Source organism: Macaca nemestrina, chromosome 1, assembly GCF_043159975.1.
Source record: "Macaca nemestrina isolate mMacNem1 chromosome 1, mMacNem.hap1, whole genome shotgun sequence".
In the NCBI taxonomy this organism is placed as follows: domain Eukaryota; kingdom Metazoa; phylum Chordata; class Mammalia; order Primates; family Cercopithecidae; genus Macaca; species Macaca nemestrina.
In genome coordinates, this window is record NC_092125.1 from 70,812,550 (window position 1) to 70,840,389 (window position 27,840).

General features: G+C 44.9%; 1 pseudogene; it reads left to right on the forward strand.

Annotated features, from left to right (window-relative positions):
* The first annotated feature begins 352 nt into the window (after positions 1-352).
* Positions 353-4,051, forward strand: LOC105493745 (riboflavin kinase pseudogene; annotated as a pseudogene).
* The last annotated feature ends 23,789 nt before the right edge of the window (positions 4,052-27,840 follow it).

Sequence of the window (27,840 nt, forward strand, 5' to 3'; positions counted from 1 at the left end):
ATTTCTCATTCAATAGCCTGCACGTCGGATGTTGTGGCTCTGCTTCAGACTGTGGGTCTTCGTCCTGGAACTAGCAGACACTCAGGACAAGCTCTCCCCATAACCCGGAAAGCTCAGGAGATGAAGCCAAAACACAAACCCATTTAAAGCTCCTGCTAGTGTTGCTCTCATATTCCATTGGCCAAAACAAGTCACGGGACAGCCTGACATCAAGGGGAGAGAAAATAGGGGAAGAGAGGATAAACACCTGCTGTTGATACACAGAATTGACACATGTGCAACCCGGGCCTACAGCTGCACAGGCACCAGGGGCTTCTGAGCATTCTAGGCTCCTTCCAGCCCTCCCAGCATCATGAGGGCGGAGTGGGGGGACCACTGCTCCCTCCCTGATCATGGCCTGAAATTCCAAGTGTTTGCCCCCGACCCCAACCCCGATGACACTACCAAGTAGGTGGCAACAGGAAAGTCTCTCTTCCTTTGACTGCCCCTCTCTACAGTCACCCCAGACCACACACCAGGCTGCACAGGTGTCTCTGGCAGTCTTTCCCAAAGGGGTGAGGGGAAATGTTAAAGATGGGAGCTCTGCTGCCTTACATTTGTGTGTCTCCCAAGGCTCCCCTTCTTCCAAACTTCCTTTGAGAATTTCTACCCAGTGGCTGTGTGCAGGTCCTTCCCACACATCCAGGAGCACCTGGCACTTCTGGAAGTTTGCTCAGGAAGGAAATGCATTTCCTACAGTTCCCCAATAAACCTCTCCAGGGGCCTCATTGTCCAACTGCCAGGACCCACCCCCAATTCATTAATTGTAAGGTTTAGGGAGGGGATTTGGCAAATCAGCCTCAGCCACATCCAAACGCCTGAAAGAAAACACCAAGAGAAGTTGCGGGGGGCAGGGTGTATGTTGGGGATATTGCCAGTAGGTAAGTGGGTCTGGGGGAAGAACAGACCTGGAAGATTTTACCACTGACTATGTGACCTCTGGCAAACCAATCCCTTTTCTGGGCCTTTATTTGCTTTAGTGTTATTTTATTTGTTGAAAGAAGGGATTGCCTTTGATGGCATTTAAAGTTTCTTCTAGTTCTAACAGCCTGTGATCTAAGGAGTAAGGGGTGAGAAGGAAAAGACCAGCATATGGGTGCCCAGAGGGACACAGCATGGTGGGGGCTCAGTTACCCGGGGATAGCATGAGGCTGAAGTTCAAGTTCTTCAGTCCTTATCAGATTGTAGTCCTTAACACCAAGCTTAGCTTTACCTCTCAGCCACATTCAGGGCCATGGACTAAAGCCACAAAATTTGTGCACAACAGGGGCTACCTATGATGACGACTGCAGTATATATGGCACCCCCCAGAGTTAGAGCAGTTCTGGCCTCATCGCTCACAAACCTCAGTTCCAGCAACTCCAAACTACCCTCAGTTCTCAGCACACGTCATGGTGCCTTCCACAGTTTCCTTTCCCTGCTACACCGCTATCCCTCGATCTCCCTTCCCCTGCCCCCACCTTCCCCTGGCTATTGCCTACTCATCCTTCAACGTTCAGCTGAGCCTCCTCCCCACCCAGGTTCGGACCCCCTCTGCATCACTCCCTTATCACTGTACTCACTACACTGTATTGTAGCTATCTGCTGTGAACCTCTAACCACTGTCCTACTAGACTCTGAGCTCCCTTGGGGGCTGAGGGGAGAAATTGTGTCTTATCTATCTTATTTTATGCCCAATGTCTTTCACAATACCAGACAAATGATAAATGGGCAATGTTTGATGCAAGAACAAAGAAACAAACGAACTGGGAAGGAAAACTGAAAGGAATGTCACATGTAGATGGTATAGGCCACCTTTGTTTCTCCCCCACACCCCAGCTGCCACACATACTACATCTGTAGTTCAGTGAAATCATGTCAATAAACACCAAGGGTGAACAGTAACCTTTGAGCTAGGGAAAATAAATTGCCCGGGGAAGAAGCTTGTTGTCTGGTAGGCAAGAAAAGCCTTCCTTAGTGATGGTGGAGAAGAGAGCAAGGTTGGGGTGCAGGGTCGACTGGGGGCAGGATAGTCAGGAAAGAAGTCTTGAGGAGAGCAGGACTTGAGGGGCCAGTGGTGAGGAGGCTGGGTTTGGTGGGCAAATGGAGACCAAGCTGTCACACACCTGTGGCTTCACCAAGACAAGAAAGAGCCTGTGGCCTGGCCAGAGAGGGGGAAGAGGATTTCAGTTGGAAATCTGAGTATGAGGTGTATGCGAGCAGTGGGAGGGCTCCAGCTGAAGGGGACTGAGACGCAGAGGGACCCAGATGGCAGGAGCAGGTGGCGTCCCTCTGCTCCCTTCTCCCACTCTCCCTGACTGTGCTCAAGGTGTCCAGAGCTGCCTCAAGCCCGGTGGTCTAAGTAGGAGACTTGGTGATGCTCCCTCAGGGACTGGCTTCAGGAAGTTAAGTGGGCCTGATAATCTGGCGGAAATTTCTGTTTGCTTTAGAGAAGATGATTAAAATTGCCTAGTCACTGGATTTGAATACTCAAGAATGAGTTTAATTGAGAAGAGAATGTTTCTTTTTAGATGATGCAATAACTGCCATTGCTGGGTTTGTTTGCACCAAGGGGAAGAACTTAAATATCTGAAGTGTCTGAATTGTAGTGGTTGTTGGAGAGGATGTTTGACTTGTCCTAAGATGATGGCCGAGGTGGGAGCCAGGGCTGTCATGAAGTGTAAGGATTGAACCTTACCCTGAAATCTCCATCAAAGAGGTCACTTAGCACACATTAAAACCCATGCATTCACCTCAACATACCCTATGAATCTGCACTCTCTAGAGCCAGGAGCAGCCAGTTCAGGATTTTCACTGGCCTGGCACCCAGCTCGGGTCCCACTTCACTTCCCTTCGAAGTCTGTCGGCCGAGAGACGGCACTGTGCGCCTGCACATGTTTGGGCTGTGTTCGCCTGTGTGGGTGCAGGTGTGCACTTGCACATCGCTGGCTGTGCGTGGTCTTGCAGCATGCTTAGGCAAACCTCTCCCCAACCTGGGTCTGGGGCCTCAGACATAGTGAAACTGATGCTGTGCGAACACGTGTTTGATTCAGTTTAAATGGAGGTGGTGCAGACGAATTGAAGTTTTGCATCAATACAGTAGAACTTGCATAATCCAAGACCGCCTGTTTCTTCTCTCTGCCTTCCCCATCCAAATCATCCCCAAATCATCCCTGAGAAGCCTCTGCTCCCATCAGTGTCGTCCCTGGGGGCCTCCATCAGAGAAGTGTGTGGGAGAAGCAGGTGCAGATGACAGTACTCCCTAGTCCAGCTGCCTCAGAAACTATTCCTGGGGTCGGCGGCGTGAGAGACCCACCCACCACCACGTGTCGTGGGTGTCTGCCCCAGCACAGAGTTCACACCCAGTACCCCGATGGACCCCCTTGTGCGGGGGTCTGGGCAACGCGTGGACTGGGCCACAGCCCGTGCCCCGAGCGAGCAGACTGCATTCTGAGGCACCTGCTCTACTTCTGCCCAGGCCAGGTGCTGTGGATCCAAGCACTGGGCATGGCCACAGCGAACTTTCCTGAACAAGTAGTACTCTTCCAGCTGATGCATGCACTGGCATTTATTATGGTTGGGCCAGTGCTGGAAGTGGAGATGTCTATAAGATGGTCATGAGGATAGGATGGAACCCATACTCTAAGAACACAAATAAGGCCATGGAAAGGCATATCGTGGGTATCTTCAAAGAGGACTTCTGCGGCGAGATCTTCAATGTGGCCATCCTTGGCTACCTCAGACCTGAAAGAACTTTGATTCTTTAGGGTCACTTTTTTCAGCAGTTCAAGGTGATATTGAGGAAGCTAAGAAACGCCTACATTTACCAGAACATTTGAAACTTAAAGAAGACCATTTCTTCCAGGTTCCTAAAAGCAAACTAATGAATGGCCACTGATTAAAAAAAACCTTATTTATTTATTCATTCACTGTATTCTAGTATTTCACTGCTTAAAACTGTCCAGTCTCACCTCGGTCATAGTTGTAAAATCAAACACTTTCCTGCAGCTGTGAACTAGTTTAAACAAAACAACTTAATTACTATCTTGTGCTTCAACTGTTAAATTATTAACAGGTTTCATTTATTTAAATACATAACAAGCTTTGTTTAAAAATCAAGATTTTCAAAATATGTTGATTAGAATGTACCACTAGAAGGGTATTAAGTGTCTTATAATGGAAATGAAATGTATGTAAGTATGGGCTAAAAGGCAAGTCACTAATTTGAGATGAGAACTATAGTTCTCATGGCAAAAACCCAGCATGTATGTACTTGTATAGCATATACTCCTAAACAGAGAAGACTTATAAAAGTAAATACATTAAATAGGAATTTTATAGTTTATTATAAGCCTAAGGGGAAAACTCCAGACTTTGTATTTGTGATATATGATGCATTAATATATTATTATAAGCATGAAGACATTTGTGAAATTTTGTTTTTTGTCATTTTCTTTTTTTTTTCTTTCTGTCATTTATTTATTTATTGACACAGGGTCTTGCCCTGTCACCCAGGTTGGAGTACAATGGTGATCCAGGTTTATGGCAGCCTTGACCTCCTGGGCTCAAGCAATTCTCTCACCTCAGCCTCCTGAGTAGTTGGGACTACAGGGGAAGCCACTGTGCTCAGCTAAATTTTTTTTTTTTTTTTTTTTTTGAGACGGAGTCTCACGCTGTTGCCCAGGCTGGAGTGCAGTGGCGCGATCTCGGCTCACTGCAAGCTCCGCCTCCCGGGTTCCCGCCATTCTCCTGCCTCAGCCTCCCGAGTAGCTGGGACTACAGGTGCCCGCCACCGCGCCCGGCTAATTTTTTGTATTTTTAGTAGAGACGGGGTTTCACTGTGGTCTCGATCTCCTGACCTTGTGATCCGCCCGCCTCGGCCTCCCAAAGTGCTGGGATTACAGGCTTGAGCCACCGCGCCCGGCCGCTCAGCTAAATTTTAAAATCTTTCTGTAGAGACAGGGTCTCCCTACGTTGCCCAGGCTGGTCTCAAACTCTTGGCTCAAGCAATCCTCCCACCTCAGCCTCTTAAAATGCTGGGATTACAGGCCTGAGCCACTGCACCTGGCTTTAGTCATTATCTGGGCAGTCACATCGTTGCACCATTTTCATTTCTGTATAGAGCTGCCTCAGTTCCAAGTGGTCTGGACTCCCTCTGCAGATCTTTATTGTTGTTAAGACAGTAAGATAAACTTTTTTTAATCTATAGATCTCCTTTTTGTTGGATAACACTTCTTTCTTCTTCAGAGTAGATATTCTTGTAGATATCTGTAAGACTTTAACATTTTTCTTGACTTTGATTTTTTTTCCTTTTTTAGGAAAAACAAAGATACAACAGACTTCATCTTTAGGTTTCCTCAAGATTTAAGTGAACACATAAAAAAAAAAAATTTAAAGGAACACATAGCCGTTCGTTTATATGTACCAGTTTCTTCACACACACACACACACACACACACACACACACACACACACACACACACTGCTTGTTTTCCCTCTAGCCTAAGAGCCAATTAAACTATAAAATACTTATAAAATTATTTATTGTTAATGTAACTATATGTTCCAGGACAAATCTAAACCGGTGTAGTTGTATACACACAATGTAATTTAATGCTAGTCTAAGAATGCTTGTAGCCTGAGAGAAAGGCATAGGTTTTGTTAAACAATCTTCATACTGTAGATTTTTTTCATCCTACTGACTGTGATTTTTGGCCACTTGAGTCTTTTTGTTGATATTGGCAGAAAGTTGAAATCTTTGGATATTTAGAAAATTAAGATTACAGATTGCGTTGGGCCCCTTCAAACAGTATATTGCATTATTGTTCACTTTAGTAATAGATTTGGTGGTTGGTTTGGTGGAGGGATAGAAGTATATAGAAGGTAATTTTTAAAATAATTCACTATGGATCATTTTTTTCCTAATCTGCATAAATGAATTTGAACTGACTTTAATAAAAATATTTTGAAAGTACATAGAAAAACATCTGAAACAGTTGTTGGACAAAAGGAAAACATGTATAAATTTAATTGGATTGTGTTTTACTTTTTGGTGTATGAATTTATGGTAAACAATGCAGCTTGTGGCTTTTTTCATTTCTTTATAGAGCTATGTAGAAAATATTATTTTTAATATTAGAAATCCTATACTTGAAAGAAGCCTCAATTATATGTGACTTTATGAAGCAAAGTTAAAAATAAACATGAAAAATGTGAAAACATTTGTGTTTGTTTTGTCTGACTAGCTTGCTGTTAATTATGTTCTCTAAGTGTGTGAATGTTTTTTGATACTTTGTTGTCACCTTCCATTTTGTTAAACAGCCATTGTTTTTAAGATGGAATGGTGTGGTGCATAGAGGTTAGTAGAGGTTAGTTAACTGTATCTACATTTTTCAAAGTTTTATATTAATTATCTATTATAAGAAGTTACAAGGCTGGGCACGATGGCTCACGCCTGTAATCCCAGCACTTGGGGAGGTCGATGCAGGCGGATCACGAGGTCAGGAGATTGAGACCATCCTGGCTAACATAGTGAAACCCTGTCTCTACTAAAGCTACAAAAAATTAGCCGGGTGTGGTTGCGTGCACCTATAATCCCAGCTACTCAGGAGGCTGAGGCAGGAGAATCACTTGAACCCAGGAGGTGGAGGTTGCAGTGAGCCGAGATCGCGCCACTGCCCTCCAGCCTGGGCAACAGAGCAAGACTCTGTCTCAAAAAAATAAAAAATAAAAATAAAAGAAAAAGAAAAAAAGAAGTTACAGTAGTGCCATTTTGATTAGTCTGAATGTTCTCAGGCCTTGAAATAAATTTTGACTAAGCAATTTTTTTTTCAGAGCAGGAGTGGAAGTTTATTTTAAAAGCTTTAGGCCAGTAAGGAAAAACAGGAAAGGAGAGAAGGAAAGTACAACTTGGAAGAGGGCCAAGCAGGCGACTCAAGAAACCAAGTGCACAGCTTGACATCTTGACTTGGGGGTTTGATTTGTTGGCATACTTCCAGGATCTTATTGGGAAGCTGCTGATCAGTTTCAGGTGTTTTCTATCTAGCAGGAGTCTGCCGTTCCCTGGCGCCAGCTGTGACCAATTATTACTTTAAACAAACTGTTAACAACCACCTGGCCATCACCTGATGGTTGCCCAACACTTTGGTGTGTGTGTGGTGGGGAGCCTTCTCCTGCCCTGCTCATACCTGACTAGCTACCTACTGTAACATTTACCCCTGCCTTAGGAGTCCAAGACCCCAAATCTTTGGTGGAAAGTGGGTGAAGTCCAGTCTTCTGTAACTGTTTCCTGCTGACGAGGGGCGGTGGTGGTTCTGTGAGTCTCAGCCTCTCACTGTCTAGGCTGAGTTGGCTCCATGAGTTGCTGAAAGTGGTATCGAGCCAAGTCCAAAGAATACAGAAGCAGGATTTCGCCTAGGTCATATCCCACAATGGGCAGTCTAGAGGCCCCTGTAGAAGGTGATTCTTGAATATTGAGAGGACGGTGTCCCTTATTGAGGATCATCTGGAGCTTAATGGCCTTACTTTGAGGTGAAAAGGCATTACTTATCTTTCTGCTTAAAAAGGAACCTCAGATCTTCCAGGGACTCGCAAGCGTGTTCAGGAGCTGAGGGCATTGTTTCCAGCTCTGGTGTCTCGGAGCCTTTCCACAGCTTCACTCAGGTGTGATGTATCCAGCTGGCAAGCTCTGAGACTAAGTAACTTTTTAAATGTTCCTTCTAAGTCTTTTTTTGTTTAACGACTCTATTCTTATAATTCTTAAAATTGTGAACAACTAGCCACACTACAAAGTTAGTGGACATAGATAGTCATGTTATAATCAAAGTAAACTTACCCAGCTGTTAATAAAACTTGCAAAATCATATGAAGCATATAGTCATGAATTGCTTCCTGGTAATTAATCATGGTGGCCATAAGTCAGTCCAGCCATTGCTTTCCCATTTCCCAGGCCACAGGCTCAATAAGGGCTTTTCAAATTCCTGGATATTAGTTGGGCCATCTGGCTTTGTTTTGGCCGAGTAGTATCCAACTTCTCTTTCCTATTGGAGGGAAATCTTTTATATAAGGTCTTGGTGGGTGGCCACTTCGGAGACTAAAAAGGCCAAGCCCTCCTTCTCTCTGCACTCAGCTATCCAGGTCATACGCCTGAACCCCAGCCAGAGCCAATACTGTATTGCTGCCAAGACTTCAATCTTGAATGAGTGACGCATAGCCCAGAAGCACTAGAATTCTTTCACTGTGATGAGGAATCCACACCAAGCCACTCCGGCTAAAAGGCATTTATTGTGCTTCCTGGTTTTTTTCCAGACTGTTTCCTCCAGACTCACACCACACGTTTCTTCCAATAAATGTCCTTCCTGGTTACAACAACCAGATATTCTTGGTTTCTTGCTCCTGAACACGTTCCCCCTGATTATGGCAGGCACTGTTGGTCACCCAATGGCTGCTCCCCTGTCCTTTCTTTCTAATAGAACCCCAAGTTTTTATTTCTTCATATCTCTACCTGGCCCAAGTATAGGGACCATGACTGGTCAGTGCTATCGCCTTGTCCAGCGACAGGTCTAAGGTTAGGCCTGTGACCCAGCTCTAGCCGAAGAGACCTGAGGGGAAGCACTGGAAGCTTCTGGGAAAGGCTTTCCTCACTGATTGTCTTCCTGCTTGAGAAGCTGCCACATGAGAAGAAAAGCTTGGAGCCACTGCAGCCATCTTGCCACCACGAAGGAAGGCAGCAGCAGCCCTAAAGAAGGCAGAGGGAGCCTGGGTCCTTGATCTCTCAGAGCCACCACAATGACCCTGGAATCACCTCCCTCTGAACTGTGGATTTTCTGTGATGAATCGGCCCTTGTCATTTAGTTATCTTATACTAAGTGTTTTGTTATTTGCAGCCAAAACATTCTGAAAAACTGATTCTCTGAATTTCACTATTTTCCCAAATAATCATCTGCTGTTGGAGCTGGAAGAGATCTGGGAGATCTTTGAGTTTCTTTGTAATAGAAGAATCTGAGTCGGATATGGAGGCAGAAGCAGAGGGAGAACCCAGGCCTCCTGAATCTTATCTTGTGATGAGCCTTGCCCTATGGTGGTCTCCCCAACACCCTGAGGAGGTGCCCAGGACATTCCACAGGGAGCCATAGGGATAGAGCCTGGATTCTGACATCTGAGAATTATGGGCAAAGGGGCAAATAAGAAGGGGCAGAGTGAGCCTCTGCTGGGCTTGGGCAAGGCTGTGGGCTGAGACACCTAAGATGCCAGAGTTGTGTTTCCAGCTCTTTCTATCAGGGCTCCTGTTATATGCCTGAGTGTGTGCATGTGTGTGTGTGCACGTGGGCACACACCAACCTCTGCCCTGGGTTCCACTTTTCAGCCTCCCTGAGTCTCTAGGATCTCCTGCTTCCCCACTAGCCTGGCAGCAACGTCCTCTTCCTCTCATGGATGAGTCCTTTTTGCAGTTTCTGGTTGGTTTCATGCCCTTTCTTTTTTTCTTTTTTCTTTTTTTCCACTTTTTAGGGCTTTATGTAGAAAGTGTATATGTAAGGAAGTAAAGCCGTTTCCATTTACAGTTTACAAACTAGAACCAGTGGAGTTTGCCTTGGAAGCCCAGTCTGGGTAACCAGTCATGCCCAGGCTGGCACAGAGGAAATCAGCATTCTTCCTGTACACCTGTAGTCAGCAGGTGAGATGAACAGGGCTGAAACAGCTCTTCAGTGTCGATTTTCATCACTGTGAAATCACAACTGTATAAATTTCACCACTGTATGAATCTACATTTATAGAGTGAAATGGGAACTGCTTTGACAACAGTAATTGTGGGTATATTCAAAACCAACCATAATGGGAAAAAAATACAAGTGCATCAAATAAAGCCACAGTATTGTTTCAGAATACCATTTGGATAGAATGCATAAGAATGTATTACCACACACACGTGCACGCGCGTGCGCACGTGCAACTGAAAACCATGTTGCCCAGCCCAGAGTATTTGCACTTTATATGCAGGTGTATAAAAAATATATTGGGTACCTACCAGATGCTCACATCCTATAGATTAGTAGTTGTTCCCCCAAATCCAATGTAATTCAAGAATTCTCATTTTCAGGAGAAACATTAATTTGGGTAAACCAAGGATTTTTATGGTAAAGATGTATAACGACTCTCAACTGAATTATCCCTTAAGTATATTTGTGTATATGTGTATGTAGAAATACATTTACCTTCAATAGGACATAGTATTTTTATTTTTTTAAATGCAGTGGTTTTTTTTTTTTAAAGAAAAATTGCAGAATTTACTACACTAAACCCTTCACTTTTTTCACGCCACTTCACAATTTTTCCTACAGCTATGCCTGGACAAAGACAGCTCAAAGAAAGGCTAGGAATTCACTTCTGGGCCTTACAAAGCTTCAAAAGAGTGAACCAGATCTAGGGGCAACATTGATCCTGGATGCAGCTGGCTGACTGAGGTGCTGGTGTGCTGTTTCTTCAGAGGTTTCAGGAAGGCGGCCCCAGCCCAAAAGCACCCTTCCTTCACCTGGGAAGTCAGTGCCTGAGACTCCACCATTAGAGATACAATGCAAACCTTCCTGGGAGACAAAACTCCTCATATATTGCCTTAAAGTGAGTTTTTATGATCCTTTCAAGAGGGTCAATGTTGAGAAGAATCCAAGTGGAGAAAGGACCAGGTTGGTTGAGGGTAGCACCAAAAGATTCTCTTTTTCACCCAGAATAGGTGCTGCAAGTCTGTCCTGCTGGTGATGCACATACTGGAGAACAAGAGGGTCGTGGAGACAATTATGTAAACTTCCAGGGAGAAAAGCTGGGCAAGGGGAAGGGCATGGAGGTGGGTGGTCAGGTGTATCGGGGCATATTGTGGAGAGAAGTGTAAGAAGCATGTGGTTACTTTGGTAGTGGACACTAGAGAGCCATTGAAGGTTCTTAAAGAGGAGAGCGACATAATCCAAAAGCCAAATCTGATGGCTATGTGGACAGGATTGAATGGAGAGACTGGCATCAGGGACTCCAGGGAAGACATAATGAAGGACTGAACATGGCCATAAAGGAATGGTAGAAAAGTCACAAGAAAGGCACAAAGTAGAATCCAGGTGACCTTGTCCCCAAAGACTTGTAGGAAGAATGCTGGTTCCCTCACAGGGAACTAGAAACGGAGGCCAGGAAGCTGGTTTATAGGGAAGAAATACCGAGTTCAAGGTACCTGTAGGTCATCCAAGTGGAGATGTTATTACATCATTAGTATTGGCTGACAAACATTAAGAGATTACTCTCTACCAGGCACCATGCTAAGCCCTTCACATGCATTATCCCATTTAATTCTCATAGCATCCCAAAGGGTAGATTTTTTTTTTTTTTTTTTTTTTTTTTTTGAGACGGAGTCTCACGCTGTTGCCCAGGCTGGAGTGCAGTGGCGCGATCTCGGCTCACTGCAAGCTCCGCCTCCTGGGTTCACGCCATTCTCCTGCCTCAGCCTCCTGAATAGCTGGGACTACAGGCGCCCGCCACCGCGCCCGGCTAATTTTTTGTATTTTTAGTAGAGACGGGGTTTCACTGTGGTCTCGATCTCCTGACCTTGTGATCCGCCCACCTCGGCCTCCCAAAGTGCTGGGATTACAGGCTTGAGCCACCGCGCCCGGCCAGGGTAGATATTTTTATCCCCATCTTACAGATGAGGACATTACAGCTCCAAGAGATTAAGTATTTGCCCAAGTCCCCACAGCTAATAAGAACCCAGGCCCCTGGCTCCAAAGCTCCTAACCACCATGAGGCCCTGGTGCTTGGGGAAGAGGTCAGAAGCTGGTCTGTGGCCACAGAGATGACAAGGGAGCTCTTAAGAATGGCTGGGACCTCACTAAGGAAATTCGAGAAGGAAGAGGAGAGAACAAATCTTTATGGCGTATCATTAGACAAGTCACTCAACTGTCACCATCTGTCAGCTAACCTTGAACGAGACCTCTAAGAGCAATTTCCCTATTCCCCAGGATGTAAATGGGGTTTGGAGTTGGCATTGACAACCCACTAACAACAGCTCACAAGCTCACTAGCAGAGTAACCCGTAACTCAGTGTGAAGGAGGCTGTTTGCTCCTTCCACCCTCTGATCAAGACAGCTTGTTTTTCTAAGTAGGACTTCTTTTCTGGATATAAGTCTTGGGACAGAACTTTGAAGCAAAATCTGGATGCAGAGGTGGAGTGGGATGGGAGAGAGCAGGTTTAGGGGTCACTGCACTTTTCAGTTATTCCTTGGGAGCTTCAGACATAGTCTGGAGGGTAGGGGGGACATTGACGAGACGAGAGAGTAGAGGATGGCCTGTGGAGGAAGAGAGGTGGAGGAGACAGAGGGACAGGGCATGAGGGCTCGAGGGAGCAGGGCCTTGGAAGCATTCGCCCTCTCTCTGTGCTCACTTTTATCCACCAGTTCCCCACTCTGTGCCTCTTCACTCTTTTTTCGTCTTCTAAAATAAAAGACATTCAAGGGAACACTTACACTGAACCCAAATTGGTTTCCTTTCCCTCCAAGCCAGGTGTCAGTGGCACCTTCCTCTCTTGGTCCCCCAGCACGATGCCTCCTCCTTCCTCATCCCATATCCCTTCTGGAGCCACATCCAGCCCAATTAACCTCAGAAACTTCTCCTTCATCAGGCTTCCCTGAACCCCATGAGATGAGCCTCGAGAACTTGGAGAAAAGCTCCTACTCCCTTACCCCCAACCCCTCTTAGGGCCTGGTGAGGAGAGGTAAGATGGGTGGGGGGTATAATCCCCGCTCAGCCTCCCCATCAAGTCTGTCTTCCACACTCCAGACCCCAGGGTCCAGCACACTTTGGGTTCCTGACACATGTTTGTGGAATGAATGAATGAATGAATGAATGGGAAAATGGACATGTAACGAAGGATGCCAGAGCAGAGCCTGCTGAGTGGAGGAGGCTTCAGTGAGTCATGGGGCTCTCCATGCCTCCAAGGCAAAGCTGTGAAAACCATTAGCTGCGAATCAAGTCCAGCAGGCCCAGAGCAAGCTTCAGTCGCCCTGGCTGCAGAGTTCACACCCTGAGCGCCCATCCCCAGACCAGCAGCCTTGCCTCCTACACCCAACTCCCCCAGTGAGATCTGGTCTCAGGCCTGCCTCATTGTCCACACAGGCCAAGGGTATGGGGTAGAAGCTCCCAGCAGGCAAGGACTTTGGCTTACTCACCTGTGTACCCCCACGGATAGGCTCACAGTAAGTGCTTAGTAAATACCAAATGAAGGAAAATAGAGTTATTTGGTGTTTGTTCTGGTCTGAATGTTTGTGCCCCCCCATCCCCCAAAAAACTCATATGTTGAGATCTTAACCCCAACATGATGGTATTAGGTGATGGGGCCTTATCAAGGTGATTAACTCCCAATCATAGGCCATTGGGAGGTGATTATGGTGGCGCACTCTTGAATGGAATTAGTGCCCTTATAAAAGAGGCCGAAGAGGGACCTCTCACCCTTTCTACCATGTGAGGACACAGCCAGAAGGCAGGCTTCACCCAACACTGAATCTGTCAGCACCTTGACTGTGGGCTTCCCAGCCTCTAGGATAGTGAGCAACAAATTCCGGTTGTGTGTAAGCCACCCACTCTATGGTACTTCGTTACAGCAGCCTGCACGGACTAAGACACTGCTCGTTAGGTGCCAGCAACGTTAACACATAGATGTCACTCAAACCAAACAGCAGTTTTGAAAGGCGAGTCCTCCTGTGCCTATTTTTGCTGATGAAACTAACACAAAGAAATTAAGAGACTTCCTAATGGCTACCAAGTATTTTGGTAGCAGAGACCTGGCATTGGTTCAAATCAGGTCATTTTGCTCTTAAGGCCATGTTCGTTCCACCAACCATAAATACCCAAACCATCTGGGTTCTGTAGGAGGAAACTGAAAGAGAAAATCCTGGCGTCCCAGAGTCCACCCAGGTGTAGTGCACTTCCCTTCCTTCACCCCACTTAGGAGAGGCAAAGGAGGCACGGAGTAGGGAAGGATGGCAGCTCCTCCCACATCTCCAGGTGGCTTGCTACTGAGGCCTCTCAGATGCCCAGCATGGGGGAGAAGGGGACTCTTCCTGAGACCTAGAGGTCCTGGATAAGGACTGATTGTCAAGGGTGAGCCTTCAGTCTACCCCAGGCCCTGATGGCCGCATCCTTCTGCCAGGAGCCATGCTCTGAAAGTACCAAGTGTTCAGTGGATGAGAAGAGAGAGCGAGTGAGCCTGGCAAGGATAAACCAATCCCCACTTGACCCCAAAGCAATGTGAGCTGGTTAAGAGAGTGAGCTTGGCCAGGAAAGTCAGTCAAGACAGAAGCCCTCAGAAGACAGCACCTGAGACAGATTGACATCAGCCCAGCCGGCCTCCACCAGCATGCAGAGGTGTCTGAGACGCACTCCAAAGGGCCCAGCTGGGTCAGCAGATTCCAACTGAGACTGTGCTCTGCCTTCCAGAGCTGTGTGCCTGTAAGCAAGTCACTCACCTCCTAATGGAGATCATGATGTACTTCACAAGATTGTTATGAGCATCGAAAGAGATGGGGCATGTGAGTGAATCCCTGCCCAACAAAATACATGGAATAAATAGAAAAAGGCATTCAACTAACATTTGTTAAATTGAACTGTTCTTATGTCTAGCTAGATGTGGGTTTCATAGTTTTACTTGACCGGATTTGGGTTGCATTTCCTCGTATGTCCTCATTTTCTCTTTTGATTTTTAAGTGGGGAATGACAATAAAAATTCATTGAAGGTCTAGTATGTGCTAGATTAGTCCTTCTCAAAGTCCGGTTCCTGGACAGATTGCACCAACATCCCCCAAGATGCAAATTAGAAGTGCAAATAAATTATGGAGCCACACTACGGTCCTACTGCTTCAGAAACTTGAGGTGGGGCCCAGCAACTCTTGTTTTAATAAATCCTCAGGTGATGCTGATGCACACTAAAACTACTATGCTAAGTGTTTTACATGAATAATCTCTTTTAATTCCATAAAAGCCTAAAGAGGTGGGAAGTAGAATCATACCCCTGATTTACAGAGGACAAACATGGGGTTTGGTGAGGTTAGTGGCCTGCCCCAGGTCCTCACCTGGTAAGGGAGCCCCAGGTCTATGTAACCCACACCACTGCCCTCTCCCCTCACTGCCTTGATGCCTCCTAGAAGTGAGATACTTTTGTTCCAAGAGGGCTTCCTGCAGGCAGATGTGGGAGCAGGAGTCACTAGTGACACTGGAGCATTCTCCCGGGCTGATGGGTAGAATAGACAGCTATTTTTATTAGGTTTGCAAGACCAGCTGGACTGTTATCATCTATGGGACTAGGCAAACATCTAGCACTAGGACTGTCCCATTCCTGGGCTGGAGCTAAGAAGGCGTGGCTACTCGTTTGCAATATTCCCAGAGCACCTACCATCTGCTAAGCATGAGCGTCCACAACACTGAGACCTGTTGTAACCACTGATGATGATGTCGCCTTCAAGGATGGATTAAGTTCCTACTACTTGAAGGCACTGTGCCAGAGGCTTTACAATATATTCTCCTCCTGGTGTTATTATGCCCTTTAACAGATGACACCGTTGTGACCCAGAGAGAGGCGGGGACAACAACTTATAAGCAACGGGGCAGGGTTCTGGCCTGCGTACTCGAAAGATTATTTCTTCCATTATGCTATCCTTTGAGAAGACAGGAGGGAGTAGGGGAGAACGGTGGGGGCTTCCAGCAAAAGGACAAGGCCCTCAGGGCCTGGGGTAGAACTGGAGGCCCACTCTTGACAATCAGTCCTTACCCAGGAGCACAGAGCCAGGCAAATCTGGTCCCAGCACCCATGCCCGCTTCCCCTCCTGGCTCCCTGACGCAGGAGAAAGCCCCCTGGGGCTCACTGCTGGCCGGAGAGCACCTGCCGCTGATGGGACGAGCTCCGGTTTTCCGTGTGCGCCAAGAGGGCTCAAGGCAGACCTGCCAGCAGCCACGAGATGGCGCTGAGATCCAGGAGACTCCGAGCGCTGCCGCCACCCTCTCCGAGGCTGCCCCTCGGAGGACCCAAGCGGTCGCGGAGGACGCTCTCCCACTCCCCACCGGGATTCCTCTTCCCTCCCTCCTCCTTCCTCGCCCCCTGGCCCTGCGAAGAGTGGAGGCACCATCGGGGAGCCCTAGGCCCAAGGGCGGGCTGGGACTCCCCAGTGACTCCCAGGCAGCCCGGGGACAGCTGCTTCTCCCCTCCCCTGCCCTCCCTTCCTCTTTCCGTGGGCTCCTCCCCAGCCCTGCCGGTCAGTCCTGGGCCACTGCTCTCCCACAGCACAACTGAAGCAGCATCGCAACTCGCAGACTTAACGACTGCACAACTAAACATCAAAAATGAACTCTTCGTTAGAAGACATCCCTCTGCTTGAAAACTCAGCCATCGAAGTTCCCCCTATGTGTCAAAAATAAATTATGCGTAGGAGCCAGAGTCCTGTGCCTGGTGTCACCTCTCTTTCCCAAAGTCCTCTCGCACCAGGAAAACCATGCATGTGCGTGGGTCCGCGCGCGCGCACTTGGAGAGGTAGAATTTTGAGTTGAAAATCTGGATCTACCATGAAAAATTGTGTGACACCAAGCAAGTTCTTTAGGACTCTTTGAGCCTCAATTTTCTCATCCATAAAGTGGAAATAATACTAGCAATCGCTTCATGGGCTGTTGGAAAAATTAAATACATCTAAACCATTTAGAGATGCTTTAACACATAGTAAGTATTCAGTAAATATTATTTCTTTTCCTCTGACAGTCATGGTGTGTGTCCATCATTTGGCATTCAATGCAGGCAGCCTTGTGTTTTTGGCTAATTTCTCCTATAGGACATCCCACCCCCAAGGGCCGTGTCTTGCATATCTGTATGCTCAGGAGCACCCAGCACAGGCTCTCGCCTGGTGCATAGTAATCAGAGTGGGCCATAGTGACCACCACAAACCACAGCCTCTGGCTTCAATTCTGCCTCCCTCCTGTCTTCTCTCAGGTGCTGGCTTCACGCACAGCCCTGCTGGCGCAGTTATCGAGTGTCCTCACCTCCACTTCTCTGCTTTGGGGCGGGTCGTGCCCAGCTTTGAGGTGGGTCGTGCCCAGCTTTGAGTGGTGAGAGCTGTAGCCTTTTGCTCTCTGCTAGGCCAGGGATCCCCTTCTGAGAGGATGACGGGGGCCAGGGTGGGGGGGATATGGTGCTTGTTTTGTGTCCTGGAGAGAGTGTGCGCCACATAAAGCCTGCTTGAGCAGAGGAGAAGAACCTGCCCCGACACCTTAGCCTTGACCCAGGTTCGTATGGTGTGAAGCCCTTGCTTCCGCTGTGATCGGGTCCAAAAGGTTAACAAGTCAATTTGTAGAGGTCTGTGTCTGGGAGTTCTTTGGGGTTTTTATTTGTGTCTTTCCTGACTCTTCTATCTCTGAGAGTCAGGTCTTTCCTCCACATCTCTGTCTTGCACTGCAGTTCCCCAGTGCGCAATCATTCCATGTGTGTTGACTGACTGCCAGACACATTGGCTCTGAAGGCTTCACCAAGCTGGCTCTCAGTCATATATATATTTTTTAAATTTTTGAGACAGGGTCTCACTCTGTTGCCCAGGCTGGAGTGCAGTGGCACAATCATAGCTCACTGTAGCCTCGAACTCTGGGGCTCAAGCGATCCTCTCACTTCAGTCTTCTGAGTAGTTGGGACTACAGGTGCCCGCCACCACACCTGGCTAATTTTTATTTTGTATTTTAGAGATGAGGATCTCGCCATGTTGCCTGCAGCTGGTCTCAAACTCCTGGGCTCAATCAATCCTCCCTCCTAGGCCTCCCAAAGCACTGGGATTACAGGAGTGAGCCAACACACCTGGCCTCAATCAGATCTTTAACATCCAATTTATTCAATTATGTCAGAGGGCCCCCTGCTGAAGCTGTTCACAGATTGCTCTGATATCATTAAAAAGCTAACCACATATGCAAATGAAGTGTTGGAGGTGTGAGGGTGGCTTGGGGTAGAAAGTGCTTCTGGTTCATCTAGGAAGGCTTCCTGGTGGGGGAAGGGCAGGGGCTGAAGTTGTCACTGAAAAGGATGCAGTTTGATACAGTGAGGGGGGTGGTGTGGTTTTAGGCCATAACCCTCCCTTTCCTGGTGCAGGTCCTCACATGAGTCATTCCAGAGTTCCCTTGCTGGTCACTGGGAACATTCTAGTGTGTGACCTCTCTCTGGCAACAAGCTGAGTTCCTGGAAAACAACAATCACCTCTACCCTCTTAACTCTTTCTTAGAAATCCTACTGTCTGCAGCTGGGAATGAATGGAATGAAGGTCAAGGATGAAGTAATAATCAAATACTGGGTTTTGGGTGCCCTGGTAACTATCCGGTTTCCAGTTAGAGTTCCTGGATGACATCTTCTTTCCGGAGGAAGACAGAGTCAAATGAGAAACGTGAGTTGAGCCCAGGGGAAAGGACCATCCGGGAGACGCCTGAGGGGCTCCAGGGCATCGTAATCTCTTGCTCAGCTGGCAGAGTGGGGATGACACGGCCAGCTGCTCTCTGGAGTCCTTGGCCTTCCTGTTTCCCTCTGAGGACTTTGAGTGGGGAATCTAAACCATATGTCTCTGATTCATTTACTGTGAACTCATCAAGTTGCAGTTTGGCGAGAGTCCTTGGATGTCTCGGAAGAGCTTTTGGTTTGGTTTCATTTGTTCTTTCTAGTGCTTTTCCTTTGAAATAGGAAGTTTATGTTTGCCAAAAATAAGTTGAAAAGCTAATTTGATATTGGATCAGAGCATAAAAAGAAATCAAGAAGATATTATCCTTTGTGTGTCCCTATTTTTAACTTTGCAATGCAGGCAAGTCATAGCTGACATTTAGTTCTGTGGATTGGGCACTATCATTATCCCCATTTTACAAATGAGAAAACTAAAGCCCAGAGTGGTTAAGTAAATTGCCCAAGTCCACATAGCTAGTAAAGTGGCAGCTTTATCTACGTGCACAGTAGCATCGCCAAGGGCCCGTCATGCTTTTAGGGGCTTATGTAAATATTTTAATTTCTTTTAAAATCAGAAAAAAATGAACTTGATGTTGAAAGAGAATTTAACGTACTTGTCTTTCTACCAACACAGTCATATAAAGTTTAACTCTTTCAGAAGCAGGCACCGTCTTGAGTACCAGGGAGAATGAGAGAGAGAATGGAAGGAGCAGTGGTTGGGTGTCCACTGCGCTCGGCAGGGCTGACCACTGTGTGAAAGTGGCCCAGATGCCACGTCAGCCCCCTCAGTGAGGGGACTCAGCCCACACCCTAAGAGCAGACTGTATTTAATAAAGTGCCACTGGGCTTGGACTAGGTAGATCACACGAGGCTTCATGAAGGAGCTGGGATTTGAGGAGAGGGTTAAACACAAAAGGATGGGAGAGTAGAGACAATTTGAGGAACGGAGAATTCCCTGTACTGGTGGAGACTGGGGGTAGCTGATGTAGAAGTTGTACTGATTATTAGTTAAAACTCAGTTTCTAAACTACTTTTGAATTGTATTTTGTTTGTATTTCACATTGAAGATCTGCATCTAGCTGTTACTTGTTTTCATTCTGTCAGTGATAATTAAAGCTCAATTGTTACTTAAACTCACAAATGATTATCTTCTGTAATAGAAAGGTAAACAGGACTTTTGCTTTTGTTATTTCCTGTTAGAGGTTAACTAATATTCATTCTTTAGCAGTTAATGTCTATATAGCAGACATAGATATAGCAGGTATAGATATTGCTGTTTAGCAGCAATAATTAGGAAATTGTCCAAAAGGTCATAGGAAACCATCTCACTTCCTTATTTTTGCACCAAAATGAAATACCAAACATTGCAGTGTGGTTTCCATGGAAGGGACTCATGGTTTACAAACAGTGCCCCTCAGAGATAGGACTTGATAAAGACGCCCTGGGGGACAAGGGGGTAGGCAAGGCGGGCAGGGAGTGGCCAGGGGGTGAGCAGCGGGTGGGTGCTGAGGTCTTTTTCCCTGCTTTAACCTGATCAGGCTGTTGACATATGTTAGGGTTTCTAGAAAATATTTCATTTTTTAAAAGGGAGATCCTTTGAAAAAAATAAATTTGAAAACCACTGCTATAAAAACTTTAAGAAAGTTAAAAACACTAGGAACTAGGTGGTTTATTTCTTTATTTCTCTGCCTATTCCAGGAATAACTTAAGATGGCTTATACAAATATTAATACAAATCATTCAGCAAGTTTTTTTAAGCAAAGCAGAAATGAAAAGAAGGCAAAATAGTGGTAGAGAAGTCAGACATCCCCAGGGCAAGGTTCATGCACCAATGTACCCGAGGAGGAGCAGGCCAGCGGGGCTGGGCGGCACAGGCTGCAGCTGGCAGGTGTGGTTCACAGAAGGGTCACGCAGACAGAAGCCATCCTCCCTCTGCGGGATGAGGAGACGGTGGCCTGGGCAGAGCCCTGATATCCTGTGGAAGCTCCTAGGATATTAGTGGGAGTCCCTTGGAGTTTTGTTTGACTTTGCAGAAGCGCGTCCTTCTCCATCCCAGCCACTATCTTTGTCCTTTCCTTCCCTAAAGACGCATAAACCATGGCAAGTGGAGGTCTCCGTCTGCCCACCCAGCTGTCCTCAGTCCTCTGGCCACACACCCTTCACACCCTAGTCACCCCCCCCAATCAAAAATTATCAAAAGCCAAATTTGATCATTTGTCTTGCGTTTACTCTGGACCAGGTACCGTTCCAAGTACTTCATACATTCAGCCTTCCATGTCTGTGGGTTCAACCAACTGTGGATAAAAAATATTTTTAAAAAACAAAACATCTGTACTGAATATCTACAGACATTTTTTCTTGTCATTATTCCCTAAACAATAAAGTATAACAATTATTCACATAGCATTTACATTGTATTAGGAATTATAAGTAATCTGGTATTGATTTAAAGTAAACAGGAGGATGTGCATAAGTTAATGCAAATACTAAGCCATTTGATATCAGGGACTTGAGCATCTTTGGATTTTGATGTCCATGGAGACTGCTAGGTAAGTTACTGTGTGGTTTCTCCCTGAGTCATCAGGGCAGGGATGAGGTTGGAGGAGCGAGGTTTTCCTGCCAGTATTTGGGTTCTCTTTACCCAAAGAAACCAATCCCCCGAAGGTACTGAGAGACAACTGTATGTGTTAACACTTTTGATTCACACAACATCCCTATGCGTGTGATAATAGGTACTATTATCATCCCCATTTAACAGATCAAGAAACCGAGGTACAAAGAGGTTAAACAACTTGCTCAAAGTTATACGCCTGGTGACAGAGCCGAGATTTGAATGTAGTTTGGTTCTGCATTCTTTTTACTCTACCCATGGAGCCCCAATTTCCCAACTCATTACAGCCTGCTGGTTGCAGAGTGGGAAGTTACGCTGTCCCTGAGGCTGAAGTCCCAGGTTTTACCCTCAAGTGAGCTACTCGGTCACCCCTTGGCCTGTCCTGTTTGGGGGCCACAGATGGCACCTTGCAGTCTGTCCAGTCATTTGTTGATATTTACAGATCCCAAAGAAAACCCAAGGTTTGAAGGAGTGAGGGCGCTCAAGGCAGGCTTTTCTCACAATAGAAAAGGCAGCAAAGAAGTAGGATATGCAAGACAGGATCTTGGTTGCTCTATGGTTTCGTCTTATTAATAATAATTAATATTATGACAGATATCACTTAGAGCCAGACACTGTTCTAGGCATTTTACATTCATGATCTTATTTAATCCTCAAAGCAACAGAGCAAGGTAGGTATTATTAGTCTTACTGTAGCAGGAGGAAATTGAGACCTAGAGGCCACAGTGAATTCATCTCTGCTTTTCCCCAGGCTATAGCACCCAAGTTTTCTATGTGGTCACCACCCTTGTGCCCTCTACACCCATTTGCACAGAAGCTCCTTCATGAGGGTTCTCAGGATCTGTATTTGCTTCTGCTCCTGCCTGTCAGTTCCTCAAAAGTCAAGGCTGTGCTCACTAGTTCTCTTCACGTCCTTCCTCTCTAACCCCAAGAGCCCCACATAAAGCTCTTGGTAAGGCAGGCTCTGGTTCGATGCTGGGCTTCACAGCTAGGATGACATCAGCAGCTGGCACTGCTGGTGGAAATGCAGAAATGGGGAAACAGTCAAAAACAGAGTGCCCTGATCCTTCTTCACCCCCAACAACTCCTAACTTGCATACATATGCATAAAGGATGAATCTGCCTAAACACCCTAGAAAAATGCCTACCCTTGGGCGTCCAAGCCTCAGCCATGTAAATCATCATGCAAATGAGGCAGCAGCTGTGGGCCTGGCTGCCTGAACCATTTGTGTCCTCTCACACCTAAAGAAAACTCAAATACTGGTAGGAAAACCCCACTCCTCCAGCCTCATCCCTGCCCTGATGACTCAGGGAGAAGCCACACAGTAATCTACCTAGCAAGTTCCAGAAGCAGCCTCTTCACTTCCCTGCCAACCCTCCTCACCCACTTGCACCCCCACACAGGCAGGGGGAGGTGATAATAAGCAGGCTCTTACCAGCTGTCTTTGCAGGGGCAGCAAGAATGATTGCTCAGCCTTGTTCAGGAGAACACACTCTCCCAACCCTGGCTTATTCTTGGGGGTGTGGGGCGTGGGAAGGAAACTGGTGTCAGGCTGGCCCAGGTCTTAGAAAAGTGTCATTCATCTGGACAGCGCACAGACTTTGTAACAACTTAGTGATGGAACCAAAGATTACTTTTGTGCCATTTATGAGGGAACTAATCTATAAGCAAAGGAACTCAACTATTTGCTCATTTATTCGATGTGTACATGAGAACACAATAAAGGAGAGCTTAAAAAAAAAAAAAACCCTAAAAATGGCTATTAGCATGAAGTATCAGCTGTAGCACTTTAGCCTGTGGGAGAGAATTTGGCATTTTCAAGTTGTTTCGAGGGTCTTGAGTTTAGTAAAAAAACAGACCTAGAAATTTCAAATAATTCTTTTCTCTTTACTGAGGTAGATTCACAGAACCCCCTTCTTGTCAACCTCTGTCACTCTATGCAATGAAAATATATAGCCTTCAAAAAAAATAAAATAAAGGCACTTGTGTTTTACAATTTTTAAATAATTTACTTCTTCAAATTTTCAGAATATCTTCCCTACCTCAATTATTCTGAATGAATGAGATAACCCAAAAGAATGCTTTTATAAAGTGACTTTGGCTTTGGAATGTATTATTTGGGATATATTTGTAAGTCCTCTACGTTCCAAGTTTGGTCTGCAGACCAGCAGCATTGGCATCACCTGGAAGCTTGATTGAAATGCAGACTCTTCAGTTCCTGATTCTCCTGGGCCGGGAGCTGCAGTTTAGCAAGATCTCCAGGTGCTTTCAATGCACATTGAAGTTCAAGAAGCACCTGTTGGATATTGTCCTCATGGGCAATGACTTGACTTGCAGAGTTTTTGCTTTGCTCCCAATGATGCTAGAAGGGCTGGTTCTCTCTGAGCAAGTGGCAGTGTTCTGAGGACAGCTGGTACTAGACCTTGTTGGGGTTTGGCCTCAAAAACAGATCAAGTGGGTGGGTTCACACACCATAACCCTGGCAGCTGGCCTCCAGATCAGTAGGAGCAACAAGGACATTTCTTGAGCTACCTGTTGGATACCCCTTTCTTGACTTCAGGGGAAGGAGGAAGCCCTCATGAATCTCTTTGCAATCTTCTCCTGTCTCCACTCTTTTATATCTTCAGTATAACTGAGAGGTTTCAACAGTCAGGTAACCGGTCTTAAACTTCTTTTGTAGTAAATTTTGTATACAGCCTAGCACTTCCTTTAGAAAGCAGCATCTATTATAACTTGGTAGCTGATTCAAAACTTCAATATTACATCTTGTGGCATGTATAACAGAAAAAGAACTGGGAAAACCCTAAATGTTTACCAATTATTGGTTCAATAGATTATAGAATGTCCATGCCATAGAGTATTAGGCAGTAGTTAAAAAGAATAGGGCCTGTCTCGATGTGTGAACATGAGATAGTGTCCAGGATGCATTACATGAGAAAGCAAATACTGTTGTCCCTCCCTATCCACATGGGATTGGTTCAGGAACAATGCAAGAATACCAAAATCTGAAAGTGCTCAAGTCCCTTATATAAAATGATATATACTATTTGAATATTACCTATGCACATCCTCCATACACTTTAAATCATCTCTAGATTACTTATAATACCCAAAACAATGTAAATGCTATGTAGTGGTTGTTATACTATGTTGTTTTTTATTTGTATTATTTATTATTATATTGGATTTTTAAAATATTATCAATTCACAGTTAGTTGAATCCACAGATGTGGAATTCTCAGATACAGAGGGCCAACTGTATCTAGTATCACCTCATTTGTGCCTAAAAGAAGAGGAAACGGTCTTCATGTATAGTCTTTATGTGCACAGAATATTGCTGGTTGTATATCTTAGAACCTGGAATAGCCACTGCTTCTAAGTTAAGGGTTTTTTTTTTTTTTTTAGATGGGATCTCACTCTGTTACCCAGGGTGGAGTGCAGGAGCATGAACATGGATCACTGCAGCTTCGACTTCCTGGATCAAGCAATCCTCCCACCTCAGCCTCCCAGGTAGCTGGGACTACATGCCATCACACCCGGCTAGTTTTTGTATTTTTGGTAGAGACGAGGTTTCACCATGTTGACAAGGCTTGTCTTGAACTCCCAGGCTCAAGCGATCCACCCACCTCAGCCTCCCAAAGTTCTGGGATTACAGTCATGAGCCATGAAGTAAAGGGTCTTAAAGGCCGGACCTGGGAGAAGAATTACTTTCACAGTGTATTATTTGGTACTTTTGATTTTTTTAAATATAAATGTAATGTATATATTACATTTTAAATTCCCAAAGGATTATACAGTCATTTAAAAATTATGGTTATGAAGATTAATATGGCAGCATGAAAAATTTTTATGATGTAAAGTGAGAAAAGCAAACATCCGTAGTCAGTACATGCATTCCAATTTCAACTAGGTAAAAATAAGCAAATTTTAAAAAGACTTAAAAATGAACAAAATTTAAGAGTAGTTATGTTACAGCATTGGGATTTTCCATAGTTATAAAAATCAACTTTATTGAGGTATAGTTTATATGCAAAAATGCATCTATTTTAAGTATACATTTGGAAGAATTTTCACAAATTTATATAGTCATATAACCATCACCACAATCAAAACACAGAACATTTCCATTATCCCAAAAAGTTTCCTTGTACTTTGTCTCATTCAATCCTGGTCTGCAATCAACGATGAGTTTTCTGTCACTATAAGTTAGATTTTATTTTCTGTCACTATGAATTAGAATCATACACTATGTACTCTTTTTGTGTCCTGGCTCCTTTTGCTCAGCATGATATCACATCCATCCTCTCCTTCTTCCTTAGAAACTGCATCCTGGGCAATATCCCCAGCTGAAAGATTACACTTCCCAGCCTTCCTTGCAACTAGATGTAGCCATATGACAAAATGATGTCCAATGAAGCATAAATAGAAAAGTCATGTGAGACTTCTGGAAAAGCCTCTGTAAAAGTGAGGAGCAGACTTCCTTTTCTTTTTCTTCTCCTTTCTCTTGCTGTTGCCCTGGAATGTGGACCTGATGGATGGAGCTCTGGCAATCATCTTGGAATATGTAGTGACCTTAAGGATGAACAGAAAAGAAAATGAGCCTGGGCCTTTAATGACACAGTGGAGCTGCCCTCCCAGCTTGGCTCTCTTCCTCTTAGTCTGCTTTTATGTGAAAATATATACATATCTTGTTTAAGCACAAATATTTTGGATTTTTCTGTTATTTGTTGCTAAAAGTAATTCTAATTGTTCCATAAGCCTTAATACATTTTTAAATTATGCATTTTTTAATCAAAAATTAAATTGTAACATAAAAAATAAAACTTTATATTAAGATCTGACAAAAACCATTTAAAAAAAAACATTACAGGCTGGGGGCGGTGGCTCACGCCTGTAATCCCAGCACTTTTGGAAGCCGAGGTGGGTGGATCACCTGAGGTCCATTCGAGACCAGCCTGGCCAACATGGCGAAACCCTGTCTCTACTGAAAATACAAAAATTAGCCAGGCATGGTGGCATGCACCTGTAATCCCAGCTACCCAGGAGGCTAAGACAGGAGAATAGCTGGAACCCAGGAGGCAGAGGCTGCTGTGAGCTGAGATCACACCACTGCACTCCAGCCTGGGCTTCAGAGCAAGATTCTGTCTCAAAAAAAAAAAAAAAGAAAAGAAAAAGAAAAACATTGCAGACCAATATCCCTCATGAACATAGATGCAAAAATTCTCAGCAAAATATTAGCAAAATGAATCCTCAATATATAAAATGAATATGCATGACCAAATGAAAAGTTGACTCAGCATTAACAAATCAATCAATGTCTATAGTCCCAGCTACTTGAGAGGCTGAGGCAGGAAGATCACTTGAGCCCAGGAGTGTGAAGCTGTGGTGCACTATGATCACGCCTGTGAACTGCCACTGCACTCCAGCCCAGGTAACATAGCGAGACTTCATCTCAACAACAACAACAAAAAAAAAACAATGTATTAATAATTCTCCACAGAATAAAAGAGAAAATCAAATAATCATCTCAATTGATGCAGAAGATGCATTTGACAAAATTAATATTCCTGTATGATAAAACTTCTCAGCAAACTAAGAATAGACAGGAACTTCTTCAACTTGACAAAGGGCGAATCTGAAAAAAATTACAGCTAACAACATAATTGTGAAAGACTGAATGCTTTCCCCTAAGATAGGGAACAATGAAAGGATAACTGCTCTGAACATATCTATGAAATATTGTGCTGGAGCCCCTAGAAATGTTTAAGGCAACAAAAAGAAATAAAAGGCATAAAAGATAGGAAAGAAAAAGTAAAACTTTCTCTAATTACAGGTTAAAATGATTATCTACATGGATAATCCTATGGAATCTAAAAAAAAAAAAAATCACAATCCTATAATTAATAAGAGAATTCAGCAAGGTTAAAGGATACCAGGGTAATATACAAAAATGAATATACTAGCAACAAACAACTGAAAATTAAAATTTTATAAATCCCATTTACAATAGCCTTGGAAAGCATGAAATATTTAGGGATACGTTTAATGAGTGATTTGTAAGACTTCTACACTGAAGATTATAAAACATAACTGAGGCTGGGCATGGTGACTTATGCCTGTAATCACAGCACTTTGGGAGGCCAGGGTGGGTGGATGGATTGAGCGCAGAAGTTCAAGACCAGCCTGGGTCTCGAACAAGGTGAAACCCCATCTCTATAAAAAATACAAAAATTAGCCAGGCATGGTGGTGCACACCTGAAGTCCTAGCTACTCCAGTGGCTGAGGCGACAGAATCACTTGAGCCTAGGAGATCATGCCACTGCACTCCATCCCACCTGGGTGGCAGAACAAGAACTTGTCTCAAAAAAAAAAAAAAATCACTGAGAAAAATTAAAGAATATTTAAATACATGAAAAACTGTATCACCGTCTATGAATAGTGAAGACTCACTATTAGCAGGATGTCAGTTTCCCCCACATTGATCTATAGATTCAATATAGAATCTATATTCACACAATCCTGGGTGAAAACAGCTGGAGTTTTAGACGTTGACAAGCTGATTCTGACATATAAATTTAGATAGAATTTTAAAAATAATACAATGAATCTAAAATAGAAAAAAATAAGACCAAGATTGTGACAGAGACACACATGAGGTTCTGCAATAGCGCAGAGGAAGAAAGAATAGCTTGATTAGGTGACTCAAGGGAGGCGCCTCAAAGGGGATGACTGAACAGC